We start from the raw sequence: 5456 nt of genomic DNA, 5'->3' as shown, positions 1-5456 counted from the left end.
TGGCAAGTATTCCCGCCTGTCACGCGGGAGACCAGGGTTCGATTCCCTGACGGGGAGTAGAAAGCTTTTCTTTTACGTCCTTAGAGAAAGGACTGCCTTTCACTTCTCTGTTTTCTTTCACAGCGCCGTGCACCTTTTCATTGCTCTCGCTTTCAGAGCCTCCGCACGGCACACGACTCGACATCAGGAAGCACATTGAAGTGAAAGCAGGAAGCGCTGCGACATGCACTGTGCAGATCCCGCCACACTAAGAGGTGAGTGGGTCTGTTCGATGCACAAAGAACGCTTTGATAAGCGTCAAAGGCAAATCATTCCGAGTTGGTCGTTTGTGTTTTCTGTTCAGACGCGAAATGCTGAAATGATCTCTCGGCTCTTCGGTTGTCATTTCTGCTCCGTAAAGGAATCACAGCAGGCGTCGGCTTCCAGCACGGTGGGTCGGGACACGATGCCGGGGGTCGGAGAGAGCGATGTCTTCCTCGTTAGTATAGTGGTGATTATCCCCACCTGTCACGCGGGAGACTGGGGTACATCAGGACGCGCATTGAAGTGAAAGCAGGATGCGCTGCGACATGCACTGTGCAGATCCCGCCACACTAAGAGGTGAGTGGGTCTGTTCGATCACTGCGCTAGGCGAATCCCCAATCCCCTTTTGTGCGTGCTGACAAAGGAAGCCGGTCTGTTTCCGCCCGGTTTCGAACCGGGGACCTTTCGCGTGTGAGGCGAACGTGATAACCACTACACTACGGAAACGGTGGCAATCCCTGCCCAGCGGCCCAGCGCTGAGCTTCGCCAATGCGATTCAGCTGCTTCCAGTGCCTTTATTGGAGTGCGCTGATGGACCGTGCTCTCTCTCCAGAGACCAGCACGCCTGTCATGGACGGAGCAGGAAAGGCGGCGCCACATTCTACAGCCCTCTCCACGCAATCGACGAAATCGGGCTACTGAAGTGGAGAAAATCGCCTCTCCAGAAAGTGCAAATATCATCTTGGAGAGTATAAATCCTATTGCCGAAGGTCAGCCCTGTCTACCAGAGTAACCCTCCCACCTCCTGCAGGGATGATCAGCTCGTCTCACACGCGAGAAGTCTTCGGTTGGAAACAAGCGCCCCCTCTTCTCGCGTGTTTTGCACGTTCGAGTGGTTTTAATGCGGCTCCTTCGTACACGGTGCTGATCTTTTGGAAAGCAGGAGGCAAAACTGACAGGTTCCCATACCGGGAGTCGAACCCGGGCCGCCTGGGTGAAAACCAGGAATCCTAACCGCTAGACCATATGGGAGCACACACCCCTGCTGTTCCGGGCATCATGCAAGCAAACTACATAAATATGAGAAAACGCGCAAGAGAGTTGTCACTCAGAGTGTCGAAGGGTCGATGTATACTGGGGCTCAGTTGAAATGCAACGTCAGGACTTTTCCGAATTAGGTCACACGAAGAGAGCACAGCCTTTTCCGCCCTGCCACGTGGGTATCGGTAACTCGCCGTGATCGTATAGTGGTCAGTACTTTGCGTTGTGGCCGCAACAACCCCGGTTCGAATCCGGGTCACGGCAGAATAGGGGCGTCTGCTTTTTCTACTTGCGCGAATGAAGGCAAAAAAAAGCCAATCGATGTGAAGGAACGGCGCTTTACAGAGGAGTACTGCCTGACTGGATCGTTGATGAACGACAGAGGCCACTCTGACCTCTTCTCGGTTTTCTTCAATGACTTACTAAGGATCTTCTTCACATTCGCCCATGCAGGGGAAGCCAGTTACACCAAAGCAAACGCAGGAAAGTGCATTTCAAGCAGAGACCAGGAGGGACTTGTTTACACCGAGAGTGGTCGGAGAATGGAACAATGCGCCCAGCCCTGTTGCTGGAGCCGATTCTTGATGAGATCTTGGGCTCACTAAGAGGCCCCCGCTGGATGCTAATCTTTCTGTTGTTGTTGCAGGTCCTGCGCTGCTTTTGAGCCGACAGAGCTCGTCCTGGTCTGTCGGCACAGCCCAATTGCAAATGATCGGCTCCGCGTACAGAAGGAACGTGCGTTTGGTACAAGAGTGCATGAAGGCACCGGAAATACATTGGGAACAAATGACCGGTCGCTCAAGACCTCTGTGAAGTACAGGAGCGTGCAAAAAGAGGCTGTTTCCGCCCAGTCTCGAACCGGGGACCTTTCGCGTGTTAGGCGAACGTGATAGCCGCTACACTACGGAAACCTGCAGGGACCGCTGCTGGTGTCTCGCTTGCGTTTCGGGCTGAGAAAGGGAAGCGTCACTTTAGGCAGGGGGCACTGGAGAGAGGAACAAAGGGCGCGATGAAACAAAATACCGAAACCCATGATCAAACCAGGGACCTTTAGATCTTCAGTCGAACGCTCACCCAACGGAGTTATTTCGGCTTTGCGCATCGCCCCCAGCCACCTGCTCCAGCCTTCCTGTGTTGTGGCAGGAGCGCACCAAGAGGAGCGGGAGAGTGTTCACAGCGCTAGGTGAATCCCCAAAGAGTGCGTGCCAACAAACGAAACTGGCCTGTTTCCACCCGGTTTCAAACCAGGTATCTTTCACGTATGAAGCAAACGTGATAACCACTACGGAAACGGTGGGAAAACAAGCCCACCGTCAGTGAGTATTCAACTTCACTGCATTACTGCTTGAGAAATCAATTGTTATCCCAACCAGTTGATATCAATTTATTTCCTTAGGGTTATGTCCTTGTTTTGAGTATCTAATGTAGAAGTTGTAAACAAGTTCAATTACGAAACGGTCTAAATGAATGATATACCGAACGTATGTCCTCTTGATATGTGTAACTCTTTGTAACTGAATGAATTTATATCTTTTGTATTCTGATAACCCTTACGATAAGATCTGTTTGGTTTACATGCATATTCTATATATTAATAAATGTATCCTCGTGTATTAGTACCTGTGTATGCGTTGTTTGAGTTATATCGCATGGTTGGATTCTAAGACCAATAAAAGAATCAATTTTGTGATTTACTGCCACAACTAATAATTGTCCCAGTAAATGCACAACCCCCTACAGAACTGGTGCCTCGTGAGAGCACACTACAACAGTGTGTGATCTCCTGTCCCAGCCTGAGGAGCAGACAGCGAGCCTGTCTCTCAATAATAATAATCAAGTGGGGGATCTCCTGTCCCAGCCTGGGGAACACTGAGCCTATCTCTCAATACTAATAATACAGTGTGTGATTCCCTGCCCCAGCCAATGGAACAGACAGTGACCATGTCTCTCAATAATAATAATACAGTTTGTGACCTCCTGTCCCAGCTTGGGGGAAAGTGAGCCAGACTCTCAATAATAATAATACAGTGTGATCTACTGTCCCAGGCTGAGGAACAGTGAGTTTATCTGTCAATAATAATAATACAGTGTGATCTCCTGTCCCAGCCTGAGGAACAGTGAGCTTGTCTCAATAATAATAATACAGTGTGATCTCCTGTCCCAGCCTGAGGAACTGTGAGCCTGTCTCTCAATAATAATAATACAGTGTGTGATCTCCTGTCCCAGCCTCAGGAACAGACAGCGAACCTGTCTCTCAATAATAATCATAATACAGTGTGTGACCTCCTGTCCCAGCCTGAGGAACAGACAGTGAGCATGTCTCTCAACAATAATATGAATAAACTGTGTGACTTCCTGTCCCAGCCTGAGGAACAGACAGTGAGCCTGTCTCTCAATAATAATAATACAGTGTGTGATCTCCTGTCCCAGCCTGAGGAACAGACAGTGAGCATGTCTCTCAACAATAATATGAATAAACTGTGTGATCTCCTGTCCCAGCCTGAGGAACAGACAGTGAGCCTGTCTCTCAATAATAATAATACAGTGTGTGACTTCCTGTCCCAGCCTGAGGAACAGACAGTGAGCCTGTCTCTCAATAATAATAATACAGTGTGTGACCTCCTGTCCCAGCCTGAGGAACAGACAGTGAGCCCGTCTCTCAATAATAATAATACAGTGTGTGATCTCCTGTCCCAACCTGAGGAACACACAGGAGTGAGCCAGTCTCTCAATAATAATAAAGCAGATTATGATCTCCTGTAACAGCCTAAGGAACAGTCAGGAAAGAGCAGGTCTCTCGATAATAATAATACAGTGTGTGATCTCCTGTCCCAGCCTGAGGAACAGACAGTGAGCTTGTCTCTCAATAATAATAATTCAGTGTGTGACTTCCTGTCCCAGCCTGAGGAAAAGACAGTAAGCCTGTCTCTCAATAATAATAATACAGTGTGTCATCTCCTGTCCAAGCCTGAGGAACAGTGAGCTTGTCTCTCAAGAATAATAATACAGTGTGATCTCCTGTCCCAGCTTGAGGAACAGAGGGCCTGTCTCTCAATAATAATAATACAGTGTGTGATTTCCTGTCCCAGCCTGAGGAACAGACAGTGAACCTGTCTCTCAATAATAATAATACAGTGTGTGATCTCCTGTCCCAGCCTGAGGAACAGACAGTGAGCCTGTCTCTCAATAATAATAATACAGTGTGTGATTTCCTGTCCCAGCCTGAGGAACAGACAGTGAACCTGTCTCTCAATAATAATAATACAGTGTGTGATCTCCTGTCCCAGCCTGAGGAACAGACAGTGAACCTGTCTCTCAATAATAATAATCCAGTGTGGAATGTCCTGTCCCAGTCTGAGGAACAAACAGTGAGCCTGTCTCTCAATAATAATAATACAGTGCGTGATCTCCTGTACTAGCCTGAGGAACAGACAGCGAGCCTTTCTCTCAATAATAATAATACAGTGTGTGACCTCCTGTCCCAGACTGGGGAACAGTGAGCCAGACTCTCAATAATAATAATACAGTGTGATCTACTGTCCCAGCCTGAGGAACACAGAGGCTATCTCTCAATACTAATAATACAGTGTGTGATATCCTGCCCCAGCCTGAGGAACAGACAGTGAGCCTGTCTCTCAATAATAATAATACAGTGTGATCTACTGTCCCAGCCTGAGGAACAGACAGTGAGCCTGTATCTCAATAATAATAATACAGTGCGTGATCTCCTGTACTAGCCTGAGGAACAGACATCGAGCCTTTCTCTCACTAATAACAATACCTTGTGTGACCTCCTGTCCCAGACTGGGGAACAGTGAGCCAGACTCTCAATAATAATAATACAGTGTGATCTACTGTCCCAGCCTGAGGAACAGTGAGTTTATCTGTCAATAATAATAATACAGTGTGATCTTCTGTACCAACCTGAGGAACAGTGAGCTTGTCTCTCAATAATAATAATACAGTGTGATCTCCTGTCCCAGCCTGAGGAACAGAGGGCCTGTCTCTCAATAATAATAATACAGTGTGTGATCTCCTGTCCCAGCCTGAGGAACAGACAGTGAACCTGTCTCTCAATAATAATAATACAGTGTGTGATCTCCTGTCCCAGTCTGAGGAACAAACAGTGAGCATGTCTCTCAATAATAATAGAACAGTGTGTGATCTCCAGT

General features: G+C 48.0%; 2 non-coding genes across 2 annotated transcripts; both read right to left on the bottom strand.

Annotated features, from left to right (window-relative positions):
* Positions 1 to 677: 677 nt before the first annotated feature.
* trnav-cac (transfer RNA valine (anticodon CAC)) lies at positions 678 to 750 on the bottom strand. Its single transcript has one exon. It is a non-coding gene; the product is annotated as a tRNA-Val (tRNA).
* Positions 751 to 1203: 453 nt separating this feature from the next.
* Positions 1204 to 1275, bottom strand: trnae-uuc (transfer RNA glutamic acid (anticodon UUC)). Its single transcript has one exon. It is a non-coding gene; the product is annotated as a tRNA-Glu (tRNA).
* Between the last annotated feature and the right edge of the window lie 4181 nt (positions 1276 to 5456).

Source organism: Atractosteus spatula, unplaced genomic scaffold (assembly GCF_055471065.1).
Source record: "Atractosteus spatula isolate fAtrSpa1 unplaced genomic scaffold, fAtrSpa1.hap1 Scaffold_87, whole genome shotgun sequence".
Classification (NCBI taxonomy): domain Eukaryota; kingdom Metazoa; phylum Chordata; class Actinopteri; order Semionotiformes; family Lepisosteidae; genus Atractosteus; species Atractosteus spatula.
The sequence above is the reverse complement of the archived record's forward strand: the minus strand, read 5'-3'. Positions and strand labels throughout refer to the sequence as shown.